The 23182-nt window shown below is 38.5% G+C and overlaps 1 long non-coding RNA gene across 1 annotated transcript in view; it reads right to left on the minus strand.

The window, feature by feature from the left end:
* Positions 1–18474: 18474 nt before the first annotated feature.
* The window catches only part of LOC144331397 (uncharacterized), a 62723-nt gene continuing 58015 nt past the window's right edge, over positions 18475–23182 (minus strand). Inside the window, exon 4 of the long non-coding RNA XR_013398496.1 lies at positions 18475–20120. This is a non-coding gene — a long non-coding RNA (uncharacterized LOC144331397). The remainder of the gene's footprint in view (positions 20121–23182) is intronic.

Raw genomic sequence — 23182 nt, forward strand, 5'->3', positions numbered from 1 at the left:
CCAGCTCTATTACTTTTTCTTCTTTTCTTTGGGTTGGTTAATATCCGCAATCTTCTTTGCTTCTTGGCTTTGCTTTCAGGTCTGACTCCATTTTTTTTCTCACCGATTTCTGGATCCCATATAATCTTGGATAGAAAAATGATCTATACTGCATCAGAATCATGGGACCTATTAGCAAAGCTTTTGCATTCTATCCCTTCAATTGCAGCTTCAACCTCATTGTCTAATAAATAATAACCACCACTTTTTGAGGGATCAATGTATATCAGGCAATTTGCTGAGAGGACTTAAACCTGCACCATTTCATTCAGACATTATAATAGCAATTAAACATTGCTGGCTCTAATAGCAAGGTACTAGCATTTTAATGAAGCCCTAACTCCAGTACACTCAGTATATGACAGAGCCAGAACCTCAGTCAAGGTCCATTTGTTGACACCAGATTCTACTGATAACCCTTATAATATGTTAACTTTAACTGTGCTCATTCTGACTGCTTATTTTATACCATCCCATGGTTCCTTGATTTTATTCTAGATCCCATCTAGAATTGAAGCCCATCTAGAATTATTACCTTCATACTAATCCTTCCACCTATGCATATTAAAACCCTAAGAAGTGCAGCTCCAAAAAGTGCCTAGTAACAAAAACAATTATTTCCTAATATTCTGCAATATGAATGACGTCCCCTTGAGTTGTGCAGCAACTCGACAGGGCAGACCTGAGAGCGTAAGCTGTGTGTCTGAAGTGACACATTATAATACAGTGCTATCCTAGTGTACTAGGAATAGGGGAAAACTACATAAAAAGCTTTCATTAGGAAAATTCTCAAGGTTAGGCAGCTGCCTTTCTTCATAGAATGAAGGAACCATCTGCTACTGCTCATGCTGCCATGTTGCCTGATGAATTCTTATTGCCCACTGGTTGAGACCTCTGGTGTTTCTGTCATGATAGACCAAGTAAGTGTGATATATAATTTATAAAGTCTTTTAATTTGGGATAAATCCAATGGATTTTGTATTACAATGTTGCCAAAATCAAAAATTTAACTTTTTGAACTTTTGAACTTTGATTGTTGAAGGTTTGATAAAAATTTTACAACCACCTATTAAAAAAGATCAACAAACCCAAGACATAGAACATATGAACTAACCTGTACCCAGAAACATAATAATTAAAGTGCTTAAAACCAGTGGTAAAGATAAAATCTTAAGATAAGCTAGAAAAAAAAAGACATTTGTACACAGAGAAACAGATATAAGGATTACTGCAGATTTCTTGCCAGAAAAAAAATGCAAGTGAGAAGACTGTGTAACATTATCTTTAAATTATCTTTATTATCCTTTTTAGCATCGTCTTTTAAAAACATCACTTTTTAAATGTCATCTTTCAAAACATCCTTAAATGAACATAGAATTCTATCCCCAGTGAAGATAGAATTCTGTCTTCTAGGCTGTCGCCCAGGCTGGAGTGTAGTGGCGTGATCTCGGTTCACTGCAAGCTCCACCTCCCAGGTTCATGCCATTCTCCTGCATCAGCCTCCCAAGTAGCTGGGACTACAGGTGCCTGCCAACATGTCTGGCTAATTTTTTGTATTTTTAGTAGAGACGGGGTTGCACCGTGTTAGCCAGGATGGTCTCAATCTCCTGACCTCGTGATCCGCCTGCCTCGGCCTCCTAAAGTGCTGGGATTACCAGGAAGATGACTTTTAAAAACAAAGATGATTATTCACACCTATTAGAATGACTGAAATCCAAAATACTTACAATACCAATTTTGGGTCACAATGTGGAGCAGTGGATGAGACCTTCATTCATTGCTGGTGCAAGTGCAAATAGAGTTTGCCAGTCTTTTACAAAGCTAAACATACTCTTGCAATATGATCCAACATCTAGATATACTCAACTGATTTGAACACTCAAGTTTACCAAAAAATCTTCTTGGAGATGTTGAATTTTTGTAGCCCTCAAAACTGGAAACAACCAAAACTGGAAACAACCAAGATGTCCTTCATTAGGTGAATGGATAAACAGTTTCACATGCCTACAATATAATACGATTCAGTGATAAATAGAAATAAGTTTTCTAGCCACACAGAGACATAGATGAATCTTAAATGCATGTTGCTGGCTGGGCATGGTGGCTTCTGCCTGTTAATCTCAGCATTTTGGGAGTCTGAAGCAGGAGAATCTCTTGATGCCAAGAGTTTGAGACCAGCATGGAAAACATAGTGAGATCACGTTCCTCTAAAACAATTAAATGAAAAAGCATATTCCTAAGTGAAATAAACCAGTATGAGAAGGCTACGTACTATATGATTGAATTTGTATGACATTCTGGAAGAAGCGTAATTATACAGATGGCAAAGAGCCAGGGGTATGAGGGAAAAGTTGAACAGGCAGAACACAGGATTTTAGGAAAGTAAAACTACTGTGTATAATACTGTAATGGTATATACATGATGATACACATTTGTCAAAACCCATAGATCTTTAAAACAAAAAATTTAATGTATGTCATTACAACATTAATGTGAAAAGAATTGTTATTTCTAAATAAAATTTTGTTTTTTATTTTTGATGGAATTAACAACAAAGAAATGCATGTTTCTGCAAAAACCATGATCTCATTCCTTTTTATGGCAGCATAGTGTTCCATGGTGTATATGTACCACATTTTATTTATCCAGTCTGTGACTGATGGGCATTTAGTTTGATTCCATGTCTTTGCTATTGTGATAGTGCTGCAGTGAACACACACGTCCATGTATCTTTATAATAGAATGATTTATATTCCTTTCAGTATCTACTTAGCAATGGGATTGCTGGGTCAAATGGTATTTCTGCCTCTTGGTCTTGAGGAATCACCACACTGTTTTCCACAATGGTTGAATTTATACCTCGAGCAACAGTGCAAAGCGTTCCTCTTTCTCTGCAACCTCGCCAGCATCTGTTGTCCTCAGCAAACTAAAACAAGAACAGAAAACCAAATACTGCATGTTTTCACTTATAAATGGGAGCCGAATGATGAGAATGTATGGATACATGGATGGAGGGGAACAACACACACTGGGATCGGAGGAGGGAGAACATCAGGAAGAATAGCTGATGGATGCTGGGCTTAATGGTGATGGGATGATCGGTGCAGCAAACCACCATGGCACATGTTTACCTATGTAACAAACCTGCACATTCTGCACTTGTACCACTGAACTTAAAACAAAAGTTGGAAAAAAATCCAACAACAACAGCAACAAGGACATATCTTTTGAGAGCTTATTCTAAGAATATCCCTGACCTAAGACTATCCCTTATGTCAAGCACTACATCAGAATTTGATTTGGCATGCAGCATTTTCTTTTTATGAGCTCATTACAAACTTATCAGTTGACTTTAAGTTCAACGAACAAAGATGATCCTGGGTGGGTCTGGCCTAATTAGGTGAGTCATTTCTTCTGTATCTACCACAGCACTTAGCAAATTGATAAATCTAAATGGTTTGCAATATGAATAAAAAATGAATGAGCATAATTCATTATTTATTAAGGATGAATTAGGTGAGTCCTTTAAAAGAAGACGAAGCCTCAGAAAGAAATTCCCATGTTTGCATGAAGGATGAAGTAATTACCCTGTTGTGAACAGAGGGTACCACATGGCAAGGGCCTTAGGACAGCCTGTAGGCCCCAAGAGCAGGCCCTGGTGGACAGTTAGCATGAAAATAAGAACAGCAGTCATACAGACACAATTATGTTCTGGATTATTTAAGAGGCCTTAAATAGTCACCTTGCTATGTATATGATAATTAATGTATAGTATTCCTTCTAAGCCAGATCCAGTTCAAAATCTTCTTACTCCCAGAAAGTATTATTGATTCTGCCAATTTGAAAAGTACTTTTTTTCCCTCTGAAACACCAAAGCATTATCTATTCTTTTATTATTAAAATAATAGCTAACAAAGGATAAATGCTTGAGGTGATGGATAGCCCATTAACCCTGATGTGATTATTAGACATTGAATGCCTATATCAAAATATCTCAGATACCCCATAATTATATACACCTACTATGTACCCCCCAAAATTAAAAATTAAAAAAATTTTTTAAAGTTGCTAAGTTACTTTAGGTAAAGTCACTTAAACTTCAGTTCAAATGACAATTCCTCCATTGTGTGAATTTATTCAATTTACTAGCCTCTTTGAGCCTACTTTACTCAAAGAGTGGAAGGAGTGGAAGGGTGCAGTGAGGTAATATATGAACCATGTGACAACCATGTTTTTCTTAGTCAGCTCGGGCCACTATAACAAAATACCATAAAATGGGTGGCTTATAAAGAACAGAAATTTATTTCTGATAGCTCTGGAAGCTGGGAAGATCAAGATCAAGGTGCTGGCAGATGCAGTGTCCAGTGAGGGCCAACTGGTTCATAGATGGTCACCTTCTCGCTACTATCTCACATGGTGGAAGGCAGGAGGGAGCTCTCTGAGATCTTTTTGTTTGGGCACTTAAGAAAAAGTGCCCTTATAAATAAATAAAAATCCTATTTATGAGGGCTCCCTCCCATGACATAATCTCTTATCAAAGGCCTCACCTCCTAATACCATCACATAGAGAGTTAGAATTTCAACATACAAATTTTGGGAGGGGGCACAATCATTCAGTCTATAGCACATGACTATCAGAGCAAGTGTTCAGTAAACATTAGTTGTTATTATCTCTCCAAAGTGGATTTCAAATGCCTGTGGGCCAGCATATTATCTTCTACCTCTTCTGTTTCTACCACAGTGCTTAGCAAATTGAGGAACTTAAATGATTCTCAATATGAATAAAATAATGAATGAACATAAGTGTATTAGTTTCCTTTCAGAGCTGTTAATAATTATCACACAGTAACTTAATACAACACAAACCTTTTATCTTACAGTTCTGGAAGTCAGAAGTCTAAAATGGATCACACAGGGTTAAAAACCAAGACATTGGCGGGGGTATATTCTTTCTGGAGTCCCTAAGAAAGACTCCATTTTCTCGCCTTTTCAGCTTCTGGAGGCTGCTCATATTCTTGGGCTCATGGCCTCTTTCATCTTCAAAGCCACAATGACCAATTGTGAGTTTTCACATTTTATCACTGACCTTCTGCCTCCCTCTTCCATGTTAAAGGACTTTTGTGATTACATAAGGCCCTCTGGATAATCCAGGATAAGATTAAGGGCAACTGTATTCCTGAGCAACTTTAATTCCTTCTGCAACCTTAATTCTCTCTCACCAAAGATTATGTTTATTCTACCTACCACAATAACTAATGGGGCTGGGGTTTAAAGGCATTGGAGACAGGAAAGTTTAGGAAGGCCACTACTGCGAGAGGGAATGCCGAAGATTCATTTAGCAATGGTGGGTAGTATAATTATGGAGCTTGCCCGGGAGTCAGAGAGGGTGTTGACCAGAGATGAAGCTGGAGCAACAAATCAGGACTGGAGCATAGTCAGATGGTAAGGTGGCCATCAACTGTTTTTGTAGAATTATCAGATCCATGAAATAAATGCATTGTTGGTATTGTGGAAAAACCATGAGTCATGGACATGTGGGCAGGGAATGCTGAAATATTTTCACAGTAAGAAATGATGAGACACAGCCTTTGGATGATGATAGCTAAAAGGGAGACAAGAAAAAGAATTAGAAATCCTTTTTGTTGATGAATGAGCAGACACTGCTGATCCTCTCTTTATGCTTTTCATGTATCTAGCTGCCAAGTAACATGTCTGAGATTTCCAGGATAAGTCATTAAAGGCAGGAGCTTAGGGATGAGAAGGCTGGGACACTGAGCAAGCAGTAGGATAGCTAGCTGGTGGTTGTAACAATCAGGGCTATTCTCAACTCCCACCACATCACACCTCTCCAAGCTCCACAGACAGTTCCAGAGACAACTGTCTGTTTCTTTGATTAAACCTTTGAAGTAAGGTGCTTGTTTTTTAACATATCAGAATATTTTGCTAAATGTCCATTGCATTCTGTATTCAACAGCTTTATGCCACTGTCAGATAAAAACTAAAATTAATTTTTCAGAGGGAAGAACCTAGAACGAAGATTTTAGACATAGTTCTAATGGTTGCTTTCTTAGTCTGCCCAGGCTGCCATAACAAAATACCACAATAGAAATTTATTTCTCAGAATTCTGGAGGGTGAAAGACCAAGGTCAAGGTCCTGGTAGGGTAAATTTCAATCTGATGCCTCATCTCTTGATTTGTAGGTGACTGCCATCCCACTCTGTGCTCGCATGACCTCTTCTCTATGTGTGCATGGGGGCAGAGAGAGAATCTCTGGTGTCTCTTCTTGTAAGGGTACTAATCCCATCATAAGAACCCCACCCTCATAACCTCATCTAACCTTAACTACCTTCTAAAGACTCCATCTCCAAATACAATCATATTGGGAGTTAAGGCTTCAATAGAAGAATTTTGGGGGGAACACAAGCATTCAGTTCATAAGTCACATTATTTTCTCATGGAGCTCAAAAATTCAGAAAATGTCTTTATTATCCTCACTCCCTTCCCATATACATTCACAATTTATTGCCTTGATAATACATCATGACTAGCTAATTGGCAGTGGAGAGTGTACATAGACAATTTCTTTATTTGCAAGACTCTTTCATAGTGAATCCAGAGCTTTGATTAGGCCTCTCTGCATCCTCAGTTTTCTTTGTGATCAACTGATCCATCAGTTATCCCAGCAGAGGCAGAATATTTCTGGTCTTAGTGACCTCGTGAGGCCTTTCATAAAGACATCAACTTTCTTGCAACAAGATGCAACTGAAGTTTAAATACTACAAGGCTCTCCTTTGTTGGAATGCCTGCTCAAATTTCTGGTATAATGTTAGGAAGATAAACCACTCTGTTTCTCAAAAATTATTATCTCAAAACTTTATGATGTCCCTGGATAGAGAATAGAATGTATCCAGAAGAGGCACAGTTTAGCATCTTTCTATGACCATAATAATCACATTTCTTTTTAAAGTTATTTTGTAGTTAATTAATTTTTAGAGATAGGGTCTTACTCTGTCACCCAGGCTAGAGTGCAGTGGCGATCGTAGTTCACTACAGCCTCAAACTCCTGGACTCAAGCCACCTTCCTGACTCAGCCTCCCAAGTAGCTGGGACTGTAGGCAGGCACCACCATGCCCAGCTAATTTTTAAAAAATTTTTTAGAGACAGGGTCTTGCTATGTTGCCCAGGCTGACCTTGAACCCCTGAGTAAAGGAGGAGAATTGCTGGGATTACAGGTGTGAGCTGCTGCAACTGGTTCCAATAACCACATCCCTTAATGGACAACTGTGGCGCTATTAGGCAAGACAAAGTTATGAGCCAACCATCGCAGCTTTACTCACAGCCAGAGAGATTGATCTGTGTTCATCTCTTTTTCTGGCATACTTTGGACATTTTATGGCCTCTAGCTCTCTAATTACTCCTGTTTGATGCATCTATGGTCCACATTGCATGATCTCAAATGGATTTCCTACCATACATTTTCTTCCAACACCCAGAATTTCTGCATCAAATTTGTGACGTTATGTAAATATCTTGTGACTTATAGGTAGAATATATTTTTATGTAACCTGCTTGCCAATAATGTTATTAAAACAATCCAGAAGTTTCATGTTTGGTTGAGGAAAATGAAGGATAATGAAGGTCATTTACATGTGGTAATGGTCCTAGACAGTGACTGAAAACTAGCAGGTGTGCGGTTCATGCTGGTCTCCTTTTTCTCTGGTATTATCTTCCATGTTTTCTTCAGCTAGACTTGCTTGTCAATTACTATGTGAAAAATAAAGTTGCACACTCTCTTGGTAAAGAATCTATTCCTATTTTTCTGGTGTTTTGATTGATTCATTAGTATGGATTCACTTTTACATCACTTCTTACCTAACCACTCTGGCCAAATAATGCTAACTACATAGTAGTAAACACAAAATGAGCAATTCTCCCAGTGTACAGAACAAAGCCAAATTCTGCTATAGATATTTTTGTCTGCATTTGTCATATAAGAAATTTACTTAGAGAGGCCAACTAAATTGTCAAGGTCACACAGCTCCTAAGTGTTGAAGCCTCCAGAATTCAGTTTTTCAGGTGAAATAGTTACAATTAAAATTTCTCTCCAACTTACCATTTTAATAGCCACCCCTTCAAGGTGGCCCAAATGACTCAGATGACACCTAGAGAAATCAAAAAGTGCCTCAGTGCTGAGCTGCAAGGAAGAAGGCGGGTATAGATTAAAGTCATTGATCAACATCATAGAATAAGTCTGCTGGTTGCCTCCACAATGAGGGAAGAGAAATTTGCATTTCTTATTTCTAGGACAATAATTGTCCTGCTGTCAGAATGCTGTCGCATGCCTGGTACTGATTTATAATGCTGAAGCAACGTGACTCTTCGGCAGCTTCTCTGCAGAGCAGAGGGTAGCCTGCCATGTGTCCACCTTTGGAGGGAAGCGAATGCCACCAAGTTGGCCATGATTTATGGCCCAGAGTCAATCCTGTGTTTCTGAAAAACTACATATTGGAAACAGCAAGGAGGGAGAGGTCAAAGAAGCTGGTGTTCAGTGAGGGGATGTGGCCACTGTTACACTTGGAATGCATGGTCTGCACATCTAGTAAGGACTATCGAAAGCATAGCAGTTAGGGAGAGGCTTCAGGCCACATGTGGGCTACCCAAATGCAATGTACAGTGAGAAAACACTTCAAACATAGGGCTACTGAGAACCATGCAATTGAAAAGACCGGAGCATCAACTGATCCTTTAATTGCTGCAGATGTGTTCTATGCAGGAATCCACACCCCTTATGAAATGGTCATGCTACAGATGCATTTGTCATCATGCTACTTTCTGTGTACATCTCTGACCAGCTTTGCCTTTAGACCTGGTTTCACTATTAACTGGGAAAAAATGAGGTGTTACTCATACCTAAGAGTAGAGACACAGTAGAAGGTGAACAGAGCCTTCCAGTGTCTGAATCCTAGCCACATGGCTTCCTCAGCTCTGTAACCTTGGGCACATTCAAAACGTCTCGGTGCTCCCATTTATCTGTACAGCAAAGATTGGTGTAATTATTAGAAAAGAAAGTAAAGGAAAGAGCACATTCCAACTACTTTCCTTTCAGGAATAGCAGTTATTTCAACCATTTCACTCCTCAAGTGCCAGGGACGTATCTCATTTCTCTGTTGTTTCTTCTGGAACCCTTATCCCAGCAGAATGACCACTAAAGAGTGGACATGCCATCGGTATTAGCATGGAGGGTGACCAGAAAGCAGGCGGCAGAAGGGGCGCACAGCCACACCTATTCGGCAGATCACTGCCAGCTTTTCTGTGACCATCATGGATCTTACCATGAAGCTGGGATGGGATTCTTTGTTTCACCTGTTCTATGATTCAGAAAATTAGTTGATTCAAAGAAATTGATTATGCTGTTTATCAGACTAAGATTGACAACCTGAATCATCCTAGTAAAGCAGGACTAGAAGAAGACAAGAAAGGAGTAATCACTTAATAAGCACGTGGCAGCATTACTTAGTCAAAGAAGAATACATTCGAACTCCAGCTTCAATAATCTGTGAAATTTTGAGTAAGCCCAGGTAACTTCTCTCCAAGTCTGTGTCCTACCTAAAAATATGATAGCCCTTTTACAATCATGTAATAATATAGGTAACAAAAGTAGATGCTAAATATAGGGTAGTATTGTTATCTGTTGTTATTGTTAATATCATTATTATTATCTTAACGACTAATTGTCAAGAATATATCTAAACATTTTGTATACATTAGACTTCCACCTGACTGTCACTGACTCTCACCTATGATATGTTATTCTCTGTCAGCAACGTTTCTGAAATCTTCATGGCAATCACCCAACCATCCATTCATCTACCCACCCATTGATCAGATAATCATTAAACTCCTACAATATCCTGGGGATGTTATCAGATCTGGATGCCATGACATCCAACACTAATGATAATATCAGACTTCCTCAAATGCTTACTACGTGCCAGGCACAGTGCTGAGTGCTTTGTACCTGCTAACTCATTTAGTCATAAAGCAACCCTATGAGTTCTATTCTATTTTTATTTAAACTTTATAAATAAGGCAACCAAAGTCCAGTAAGTTAAATAGCATTCCCAGTGTCACAGAGCTGACCAGTGTTGGTGCCGGAATTAAAATGCAGGAGGCACTTGGACTAACACATCTGTGTTCTTAACCACTACACTTATTCTCATGAAGCTATAGTCTGGAGAAGATAAGCAATAAACAAATTAACAAATGCATACCTAATACAATTTCAGTGACCATTAAATCTTAGTAGAAAATAATGGAGGAGAATAGTCTATGAATAAGGAGTAGTTGCCTAAAAATCTGAATAACAAAATGTAAAACCGTGTGTGGATCAAACGGAAGAGTTCCCCAGGCAGCATAAACCATCAGTGCATCAGTGTATTTGACACAATGAGAGGGCCAGTGTGAATATCATGGTTCAATTAGCTTTGCTGCAGAGGTAAAAACAACGCCAAATCTCAGAGGCTTACAAAATGTAACGTGGACTCCCTGCTAATGTTACATTTTGTTGGCTGCCCCGTATTGTGGGAGAAGGAAATAGGCACACATTACCAGGACCATAAAACATCTCATGAAACCTCTGCTGTGACATGGTTGTCATCACATCTGCTCCCTTTCTGCTGGTCCAAGAATGTCTAGTGGCCAAACCTAATGATGGGGTGGGCTGAGGCTCCTGGCTAAGTCATGTGGCCACAAATAGAGGCGAGGTTCTAGTGGATCAGTTCCTATTCTCAGACACAGCAGAGACTGTCTCCAGGTTTGGAAAGAACAGATCCTAGTGTAATGGACAAGTCTTCCTCAAGCATTGAAAAGGCAGAGGCCTGACACTAGGCTGTGTTGTTACCTGTGTGTAGGATTTTTCAAACCTGGGTCCCCAAACAAAGGGCACTCCTTAGTTTTCTCTGGTGTCCAAAGACTGAGAGGTGGTTCTCTGATAAAGAGAGTTCTAGCTACCTGTGAATTGTGGAGAAAGCAGGGTGGGAGTGGGTAAGAATATGCTGTGAATACAAGGCTACCCTTTTCTGCACTTGAATTCTAGCCCGGTATTGCAGAAAAATTACTTAACATTGGTGAGGTTCATACTTTTTATCCGTAGAATGGGGACATCAAAGCAACCTCAATGATGATTGTTTTAACAGGCACTGGGACTGACAATACAATTTGCATTAGTTTGGCAGAGCTGTAATAACAAAATACCACAGACTGCATGGCTTCAGCAACAGACCTTTATTCATTCACAGTTCTGGAGGCTGGAAGTCCAAGATCAAGTTGCCGGCAGAGTTCGTTTCTTCTCTTGGCTTGCAGATGGCCGCCTTTCTCTGTGTTCTCATATGAGCTTTTCTTTCTGCCCATTCTTAGTGTCTCTTTCTGGGTACGCATTTTCTTTCTTATAAGAAAACCCATCAGGTTCAATTAGAGTCCCCATTTTAATGGCCTCATATAGTCACATTCTGAGATACTGGGGGTTAGGACTTCAACTTGTGAATTTTGGGGAGACACAGTCCAGTTCATAACATTAGGTGCACAAAAATTGGTCAGTAGATTTTCCTTTCTGATTGTAGGACTCTCCTTTCTCTGATGTCAGAGTTTTTTTCTTTCTCTAAGAGAGGTAGAGCATTAGGGTGTGTGATTTGATCTTACAGAAGTTTAAGGAAGTATAAAGATAAATGATTTAGGGTAAGTTGCATTTTTCCCATGCTGTTTCCAGGGGTACCCACCAGTCTAGACTTTATCACAAGTGGTATTGGCTGTGTGGTAGACCACCATGAAGAAAATGGGTCTCCTGCCTTTCCACTATCAGTGAATCCTGGGGTTAGCATAGCCTTCATGTAAATCAAAACAGTGAAAAAGAGGCCCAGAGAAAGACAGAACTCTTCTTGCAATAAAATGCAGGATTCTGTAATAGAAACCTCAGAGGATGCCGGCAGTGATCACATTAGAAACTCACCAGGCTGACCGTCTAATATGAACTTTAAATTTTCTTAACATCCTAGCATTTGGCCAAGGGTTGTCGAAGCCCCTGCAGATACAGAAACTTCAGCAGAAAGGGCATCAGAAAGGACAAAATTGCCACCGCAGTAAAGAAAACTGTTCTGTTTTGGAGAAAGACAAAATGTTATAAAAGGAAGAGGTTCAAAAGGATTTCTCCCCTAAGGCTTTAAGAGACTTGAAAATGAAAGCTAATAGAATTATCAGGTGAGGGGGACAGCGACTATTGATCTAGAGAAGAGAGAAGTAGATAAAAACACCCAATGAAGTTACATTAAAGAAAAAACAACAATAACAACGACGACACTGGTATAAAACAAGAGAGCAGGCAATTTTAGAAGTCCGGAGAAAGAAGGAATATAATAAAAGATAATGAATGTCTTTTGCATCACAGAGAAGAGGAATATTGAAAAAAACAGTAGAGGAAAAAGTGGTGAAGAAAAATGTAGATGCTTACAGCAGAACAGTCTTCCTTACTCATGGTGATACAGCTGGCCAGAGAGAGCTTTCCACGTGCTGATGAATCCTAGTCATCAACAGTAAAACCGACAGCCATCAAAACTCTGGTCTATACTATGTGACACAGGCTGAATTACCTGTCTACATTCAGTTTTATTTCCTTACTTAAATATTGATAATTCTGTTATCTTTCAACACATTTTTGGGGAAGAGTCTATTTTGTGCTAGGCAATGTGTGAAGGAACAATAACAGTATGTAAGTTACATTATTACAATTACCTTTTAGTATAATCTGACTTTTACACAAAAGCACATGAAATAGGTAAATATTTTTACCCCATTATACAGATGAGAAAAGAAGAGGCTAAGTAATTTGCCCAAGGTCGTATGGTTAATATCAGAACTAGGATTTGAAATAATGCAGTTTTTCTCCTGAATCCACACTCCAATCTGTACTCTGCAATCACCCATGCCACACCATCTATGACAGGACACAGAGGTAGAACTTTAGACTCAGAATCCTCAATAATAGCATAACAAATGTTAGTTACTTTATTTACTATTCTTCATGACTTGAAGGTACATGTGGCATTCAATATAGGCTAGATCTTAACATCAGATAGCCCAACCTGGAATTCAAAGCAAAAGCACTTTTTCTCAATGACGAGGTTAAGTAGATGAAAAAAATCTGACTTCATTCTAAATACATAAAAAAATGAATGAAAAACAATTACTTAAAACAATGTATCTGAGCACAAAAGCAAAAAATAAATAAATAAATAAAAGGAAATGCTCAATGCTACATGAAATGGAAACTCAAATCTAAAATAATGATCAGAAAGTGGAACTTAGCTGTGCACAGAAGTAAGAGGACCAAATATATCCTAGAAGCTGAGGTTTTGATGCCTAATAAATAGCAACCACGTATAAGCAAGAGATGGAACCAAGTTCCCTTCTTAAAGGTAGGAACCTGGATACGACATTTAATTATTGAAGGGGGACACAAAAAACCTACCCTGGGCAAGTGCAGGGGCTCACGCTTATAATCCAAGCTCTTTAGGGGCCTCAGGTAAAAGAATTACTTGAGCTTAGGAGTTGGAGACCAGCGTGGGCAATGACGTGAGACTCCATCTTTATAAAACAAAACAAAAACATATTAGATGGATATTTTGATGCAGGCCTATAGTCCCAGCTATTTTGGAGGCTGAGGCAGGAGAATTGCTTGAGCCCAGGAGTGGGAGGCTGCAGTGAGCTGTGACGGCACCACTGCACACTAGCCTGGGTGACAGAGTAAGAAGCTCTGTTTTTAAAGGAAACAAACAAACAAAAAACTCAACACACACAAAAACACCCACAACTTGGGAACTCAGCAGGAAAATAAGCAGCCTACCCATAGCAAATATTAGAACATGAACAATGCACTATATGTGTGTTTACCAGAAGAAGAAAAGTCAAGTTTGCATCCTGTTAGGAGGAGAAATTGGCATAAAAATTGTCCCCACATTTGCCAAACATTTAGGGTCCTAGCACAGGCAAATATGGAATCTTAGAGTCATTTCTCTAAACCTTCCACTCAAAGAGCAGTGAGTGCACTTTCTTTTCAAGAATAAATGAAACATTTTCAAAACTAAACACACACTAAGTCATAAAGCAATAAAAACAAAAATTAATAGCAAAAATCATCATGTATTAAGAAAACACACATCTAGATTATAACAGGTTAAACCAAAAATGAAAACGAAGCTTTTAAAGATGTTCTTTGGCAAAAACATGTGGAATAGGACTTTCTAGTGTCTATCTCCTTGCAGAAACATCAATTTGAACAACTGTCCACATCCAAAAATACCTTTGCAAAAGGTAAGGAATCCAGGTGAGTGGTTAAAGCACCTGGGTGGAGCACAGGAATAAGAAGACTCATTGAAAAGGAAAGACAGTTTCATATGGCCTGTATCACCAGCTTCCCAATCCTAGTGTGAAGAGAGACAATCTGCTTAGGGGAAAAAGGGGGAAGTAAGGATTACACTTCTCCAGGGATCCCAGCTCCAGGACTGCCCCAGTGAACCCTGGTACCAGGCCAGCCCCAGTGGTCCCAAGCTCCAGGCAATCATCTGTGGACTCAGCCTCCAGGCCCACACCAGCACCAGGCCAGCCCCTGGAGACTTAGACCCCAGGCCTGCACCAGTGCCGGGCTGCCCCAGTAGCAAGTTGACCCTCAAATCCCCAGGCTCCAGGCACACCAAAGCCAGAATAGCCCCTGTCGCCCCAGGACCTAGGCTTGCCTGTGCAGATCCAAGCTCCAGGCTCAGTTCTGTGAACCCAGGCTCCATGTCCGTCTTAGCACCAGGCCAGATGCTGTGGTTTCAGGCACAAGATCAGCACCCATAAAACCAGGCATCAGGCCAGCCCCTGTGGCCCCAGGGTCCAGTGGGCCCAGAGTTCAGGCCCACTCCAACAGATTCAAGGTAAAGACCTATTTCAGTATATCTCAGCGCTGGGCTAGTCCCTGTGAATCAGGCTTCAGAACCACTCTAGGGATCTAGGCCAGCACCTGCGAACCCAGGACACAAGGATCTGTTCCTGTGGACTCAGGTTTCTGGCCCATCCCAGCACCAGCTGGCTTTGCAGACCCAGAATTCAGGACCATGCCCCAGACCTAGGTGCCAAACCCACCCTGGCACAAGGTAAGCCCCTGCAGAACCAGGATCCAGGACTGACTTTAACAGCCCAAGATCTAGGCCCACCACTTTGGACTCAGGCTCCAGTCCTATCTCGGTGGACCCAGGCACAAGGCCCACCCACCTGCTTACCCAGGAACCAGGGCAGCCTGCTCAAAGACTCCAGCAGCAACCACCAGCCAGCCCACCCAAAATCTCTGGATGAGTTGACCAATAAAGTGCTTTCCTTGCCAAATCCAGTCTACAAAGGCTAGAAGAGATGCCTACTTCTTCCTCACTGGCCAGTAACAAGCATACACCTGTGCCCTTAATGGTGTAGTAGAAACCACATGAGGAGTCTGTCCTTTCACCCCAACCAGAAATATACTCCATCCCATTTCTGTTATTGAGCTTTCGGAAGAGTCCTGGTAGAGAGTCAGGACTTTCATCATTGCTAGCAGTAAGAAGCTAGCAATAAGAAGCTCCCACCCCTTATAGTGTCAGTAGAGACCATGTGGGGAGCTAGAACTCCCATCTCTATCTAGCAGTAAGGAAAAGTCCCCTTGGAGACTGAATGGGGTGCCTGGACTTCAGCTTCCACCTCGAATTAATGAAGTGACCTACTTTCTTTTCCTGTTGGACTGACATCAAGGAAATGCAGCTAAAGCAGAAATCTTAAATATGATTAACAGTCTCATATAACATAAAACAAAAATGTCCAGGTTTCAATCAAGTGTCATTCATTATATTAAGTATCAGCAAGATCTTAGACTTAACGAAAAAAATAAATACAGAGATGTCAACAATGTCAAGTGTAAGAACAATCTGGTGATGATTTTTGAAGAAACCGTAATAAAATTGCTTAAGTGAGCAATATAAACACATTTGAAACAAACAAAAAACAGAAAGCCTAACATAGAAACAGAGTAGAAGGTGGTTACCAGGGGTAGGAAAATAAGAGAAATGGGGAGATGTATATCAAAGGGCACAAAGTTGCAGTTATGTGGGACAAAGAAGTCTGGAGAGTCAATGAACAGTATAAAGACTAAAGTTAATAATATTGTATTGTATACTGAAAATTTGCTAAAAGAGTAGATTTAAGATGTTTTCACCACACACACACACATGCATACACAAACACACACACACAGGTAATTGTGTGAGATGACGGATATGTTAATCTGCATGACTGTGGTAATCATATTTCTAGGTATATAAAAAATCACTTGTACACCTCAAATGTATTTAATAAAAGCCACTGAATTACCAAAAGTTATAGTTACATCAAAATGGAATTTTAAAAAGTTCCAGTAACCCGCAGAAAACAAGAAAATAAGATGGAGAAATAAAGAGAGAATAAAGAGGAAGCAAAAAAATTAAAAAGCAAACTTCTGGTTTTCAGTCCAGTATGTAAGGAGTTCAAAAGTGGTTACCAGAGACTGGGAAGGATGGGGAAAGAGGGAGATGAAGAAAGGCTGATTATAAATATGCAGTTAGATAAAAGTAATAAGATCCAGTGTTCAACAGATCAGTAGGGTGACTATAGCTTACTATAATCTATTTTACATTTTGAAATAGCTAGAAGAGAATAATTTGAATGTTTCTAGCATAAAAAAGACAAATATTCAAGGCAATGGGTATTTCAATTACATTGACTTACAAATTATATGAATATATGAAATTTTCACTTGTACCCTCCAAATATGTACATCCATTATATATCAATTTTTAAAAATTTAAAAACTGAAAAATCATCAACTCTTCTTAGGTCCAGAAAAAAAGTGAAACCAATAAAATCAATAAGCCTATAGCCAGACTAAGAAAAAAAGAGAAGACAAATTAAAATAATCAGAAATGAAAGAGGAGCCATTATTACAGACACAATGAACATTAAAATAATAATAAAGGAATATTTTATACAATTATATGCTCACCAATTAGATAAACTAAATGAAATGAACCAGCTCCTTGCAAGATACAATCTGCCAAAACTCAGATAAGAACAAATAAACAATTCTAATAGGCCTATAACTATTAATAACCTTCAGCCACAGACTGTACCAGGCTCACATGGGGTTCCTGGGAATTCTACAAAACATTTAAGCTCTTCACTATTTTAATGATATTAAATGGTACAAATATATAATCCTAGTTGTTCATTTGCCTTTTAAGTTTGTTACAATATCCTTTGTTGAAGAGGAATATTGTTTAATATAATAAATTATACAAGCAAAAGTTATTTTATGGTCAATATTGGTAGATATGTGCCTTTACAAATGAAACAAAAGGCAGTAATTTAAATTTTCTGGTAATTAGAATTAAGGATATAAATAAAATAAAAAATAATACAGAGTATTATTACTGTACACCAGGAAAATTCAAAAGGATTAATTGAAAATAATTTGTTAATGTAAAGATGTTTTCGTTGACATAAAAAATACATAAGTATACAAGACTGCTATGTCCAGGTTTTACCCATGAAGACTTTCAAATATCCAACAGCCAGAGCACCACTCCAGAAGTTTCCTTCCTGGTAACTTCCCAGTAAATGCCCTTCCCAGTAAATGCCACCCTCTTTTTGATTTTATCGCCATTATATTAGTTCTGCAGGCTGTGTGTATGTGTTTTAATTAGGTATAATTTTCATATAGCAAAATTGATAAAAATGTATAGCTCATATGTATACACCCATGTAAACATTATTCAACTGAAGATACAGAACATTTCCATCAACCCAGAAATCTCCTTTTGTCCCTTTTCAGTCAACAACTCTTTACAGATAACCAATATTTTGATTTCTATCGGCCTAGATTAGTTTTGCCTGTTTTTGACTTTCATGTGAGTAGACTCATAAAGGATCTTTTATTATTCAGCATCCTTCACTTAACATGTAGTTGAGTCATAACTAATTACTTCTCTTTGTCAACTGCATTATTCCATTGTATGAATATGCTAGTTAATTATTTCTCTTTTGATTTACATTTGAATGATTTCCAGTTTTGTACTATTACAAATACTGCTGCTATGAACATTTGTAATAGTAAGTTCATGGAGTTGTATTCCACCAATCTAGTAAGGATTTAGCTTAATTAAAGTGTTTGATTTGCATTCAAGTTTATGATTTTAATAAAGGAGCCAAAATAAAATAGATATAACAAAGATAAAATCATCCCATTAAACCAACAATAATAATGAAGATTTCATTTATAATAAAACTAAGTTATCTAAAATAATTAAGGCTAAACCTAATATGAGGTACACTAGATCTTTGTAAAGGGAACTATAACATTTTATTGGGATAAATAAAGAGGTAGAATTGATGGAGACAAACCATATACTTGAATATTTCAGCTAAATATTATATAAATGTTTAATATTTCTAATTTACCTTATAAACTTAACACAACTGCAACTTAAATCCAAATATAGTTTTGAATTAAATAATTCTAAAATGAATTTGAGACAAAAGTAATGACAGATAAAAAAAGGGTATTTCATCAATAATAGTGACAATTTAAGGAGGCTGATGTTACTGAATCTGAAATGTGTAAAACAGTGGCAGAAAACTGAGAGTTGATAAAAAACAAACTAAAATTCCTGATACATGTTAAGGTAAGCCTTTCCAAAATTGATTAAGAAAGGGATACTTAACAAACAACATTGCTTATACCTTTGGAAATTGACCAGGTTGGTCCTCAGTTTTAGCTGATAATTGGTCTCTATTTGATAAACAAATGGCATTTACAAAGATCCACCAAGATGGTGAGGCTGATGGGGTTTACATGATGAAATTATGTATTTTTGCTTCACTATTCTGAAGTACCAACTGTGAAAGGCAGATCCATTGGATAGATTCATTAGAAGCAGGAGAATGTTGATAGATGTAGCACCATGAAGCTGCTACGTATATTAATCAGGATAGATTAGTTGATGCCACAGGAACAAAACCACATATTTGGGTGGCTTGATGCAATAACAGCTTACTTCCCTTGCACTCAAACTCTGCTGCAGGTCTCAGAGGCATTCCAGAGTTTCTGTCTTTCACGTGGTACATACATTTCAAGATGCTTTGATCTTGCATCGTCTCCATCTAAACACAAGCGTCTGCAATCCCTGCAGCAGAGAAAAGGAACATGAATAAAAATACAACAGTTAGTACATGCCTAGGCTCACATTTCATTGGCCAGAAGTACTTATGTGACTTTGCTTCATTTTGTTTGTTTCTATCATCCTATCACCTGGCATGTGGCCAGGAGAAGATAATTGAGTATTGATGAAAATTCCAGCACAGTGGCCTACCAAATAAAGGGATACTGGACTAAAGGCATGCTTCTTGACTTTGTTCTCTCCAGACTTTGCGTTGTAATGCCAGAGCTAAGATGGAGCCCTGCGGCTTCAATGGGAAGATCTTCCATCTCTGTCTATAGCTCCGCAGAGTCTCCTCAGGGATTTGTAAAACCATTCATCTTCTCTCCACTGAGGAAGAGAAAAGCCTTCCATGGCTTACAGAAATCTTCTGATGATATTCTAATCTGCAGCAAGAGGTCGATCGCAGATTTTTACGAGCACTTGATAAAAGTTTTCCTGAGTAAGTGCCTCAGTGCAGGCTTAGAGATCAGAAAGAATCAGCCATAGAGGGTGGATGGATGTACATTCCCGAGAGGAATTGGCTGTCAGTCTCTGGGCCATAAACTTTTATGGTGCTTAGCATGAGTTAGATGTATCACAAAAACAGAGCCCAAAAGAACACTGATTCCTGCAGACTATGCCAACTCAAAACAACATTATCTTTCAGGGTGTCTTCTATGCCTCCAAGTAAATGCATATGAAACAACTCTCTTTTTCTGTCACTCACCAAGAATACACACACATACAGAGGTCCTCTGATCCTCGGGGATGTGTTCCAAAGTCCCAGTTGATGCCTGAAATCACAGATAGCACCAAGCCCTATATATATTACACTTTTTTTCTATACATACATACTTATGATAAAGTTTAATTTATTAATTAGGCACAGTAAGAGATTAACAATATCTGTTAATAAAATGGAACAACTATAACAATATGTTATAATAAAAGTTATGAGAATGTGGTCTGTGTCTCTCTGAAATTATCTTATTATACAGTACTTATCCTTCTTCTTGTAATGATGTGAGATTATATAATGCCTATGTGATGAGATGAAGGGAGGCGAATGATGTAGGCATTATGATGTAAATAAAAGAATTCTGGAAATAGAGAATTTATAGGTTTTAAATTGTGCACCCTTCTGAGTAGCATAATGAAATATTATCCTCTCTGTCTTGCCTGGATTGCTGTTAGTCACTTAGTAACTATCTCAGTTATCAGACCGATGGTGGCAGTATCACAGTGCTCGTGTTCAAGCAACACTTATTTTACCTAATAATGGCCCCAAAGTTCGATAGGATTAATGTAATATTTTCCATTCTTTGTTGACCACTGGTAATCAAAACTGTAGAAAATAAAACTATGAATAAGGGAGGCTAACGTATATCTTATTTATTTGCTGAAATTTTTAAATTTTGTTCATAAATTCTGAAGACAAATTAGCTCATGAATGAAATCTAATAGTATCTAAACTTTTAGATCCCTTATTACATAAAAATGTATTACATATAAATGTACCTATTAAATACAGTGCAGCTGAAAATTAGCCAAATAGAGACATAAGACAGTTATGTGCAGAAGGAATTAAACCTTAATGCCAGTTATATCATGCTCTGATTCTAAGGAACTCTCAGTGTCTCACTTCCTTCCTCCGTAAAACAGGAAAAGTGAGAAAGATACTTTAGCTGAAGTGATTTTATTTAAGATCCACTTCAGCTAATCCTTAAAGACATAGACTTTAGAATTTGGTAGATAGAACTAAGTTTGAATTCAAGCTCGGCTTATTACTAATCAAGGAATAATTATGGGACCTTGAGAAAATTATTTGACTTGTCCAAATGAGCTTCATTATTAGTAAAACAGGGATAACAATACCTCCTTCATAAGACTGTTTTAAAGAGAAATAAAATAATGCATGCCATGGTACCACAGAGATCCTGGAATATGGGAGGTTTTTAATATATATTTGTTCCTTTCCTTTTAATAAAATATATATAATGGGGGCTTTTATGTATTGCTGTTCTGTTTCTGTTGGGTATTTGATCTTCTATGTTTAAGCCAATAAAGATATTACAAGAATTCGTATGAAATGTACTTTGTGTATGAATGTATACAAATAAACACATGCACACACTCACAGACAGACATATGTGATTCCTTGCTTCTCATTTTTCTCCTAATTTTCCAAATTCAGCTTTGTACAATTTATTTAACTGGTTAGCACTATGTAACAGATCACTGTAAAACTTAGTGGCCTGAAACAGGACATAGTAAACTCTAGCTCATGGGCCAAAGCCAGTCTACATCCTGTTTTTGTGTGTCAATATGCTAGGAATATTTTGTTGTTTTTTTACTATTCTTGAACTTTTGTGGGGGAAAAAAAATAAGCAGAGACAACATGTGGCCTGCAAAGCTTGGAAAATTTGCTATTTGGCCTTTGCAGGGGAAGTTTGTCAATCCTTGGCTTAAAATAACAATGAACATTTATTTTGTTCACCAATTGGCAACTTGGGTATGGCTTGGTGGGGAAAGCGTGTTGCTTCTCCACTTAATGTCAGCGGGGAAGGTTTGACTGAAAGCTAGAGGATCTGCTTCCAGGATGGCTCATGCACATGACTGGTAAGTTGGTGCTGGCTATTGACTGGGATCTCTGCTGTGCCAGAGGGCCAGAGACTTTAGTTGGTCTCCATATGATCGGGACTTTATAGCATGGTGTCTGGATTCTAAGGGCAAGCGTGCTAAGAGAGAGCCGGGCAGGAGCTGTATTGAATTTATGATCTAGCTTCAGTGGTCACACAGGTTCAGTTTCTCCATAAGCTCTAAGTCAAGCAGGCACAAAGGCCCACCAGCAGATGGTCCCAGTCTATTACCAGATGCTTAGTTGCAGATGCATACAGGCAATAGTTACATAGGAACTCACTTCCCATCAACATCCGTACACATCAACCCCTCATCATCCCCCACTGGCAGCTGGTCACATGTGGCTTCTTTGATTCTCTCAAGCTCTAACTTACCTCCTCACATCAATGCTTCAGGAGGACTGATTCATGTCTTATTCCTCTGATCCCTCAACTCTGCCTTCTAGACTACCATTTCCCCACCTCCTCTCAAAATTTGGTAAGATCTAATTCCCACAATAGTTCTCTTATCCCATAGCACTTATAGTGGCTTTGATTCTCTGATCTCTAGTCAATTCAGTTATTAGTAGCAGAAGGAGTTTGAGAGAGACAGAACCTTTGTAAACCAAAAATAAAATTCTACGCCCCCCAACTGACTGAATGTAACCCACCCCCTCAGCCAAAGAGGGGATTTCTTTCAGGATTCCAAAGAAACCTGAAAAATCAATTCAGGCCATGATAGGAAGACGGTCTGAGACAAGTTTCACTATACCCTCTCCCTTTTGTTTTTTAGATGCAACTGACCAGCATTAACATTGAACCTAAGACCGATAGAACAGACTCTTTGTAGCAATAAGATACCAATTCCAACCTAACCCTGGAATAACATCACATGACAGGCAACAGGCTCTAAAGGAAATCAAAATATTTTACCCCAAAATATATTTATTTAATATATTTTAGAATAATCTTGCAAAGCCGTGCCTTGTGGGGAAAATGTAAATTCTATAGAGAATCCCTTTCTCTTTCCAGATCATTTCCTGATCCAGGAAAGATTTAACTAAAAGTCTGACACCTTTTAGGGTCTGATAAGGGACATTTACAATCTATTCTCTCTGAAGCCTGCTACCTGTAGGCTTCATCTGCATAACAAGAATCTTGGCTACCACAACCCCCCTTATCTTAATCCCAAACATTTCTTTCTGCTGACTTCAACTCTTTTGGCAAAGCGTAATTCT

Source organism: Macaca mulatta, chromosome 9 (assembly GCF_049350105.2).
Source record: "Macaca mulatta isolate MMU2019108-1 chromosome 9, T2T-MMU8v2.0, whole genome shotgun sequence".
Taxonomy (NCBI): Eukaryota; Metazoa; Chordata; class Mammalia; order Primates; family Cercopithecidae; genus Macaca; species Macaca mulatta.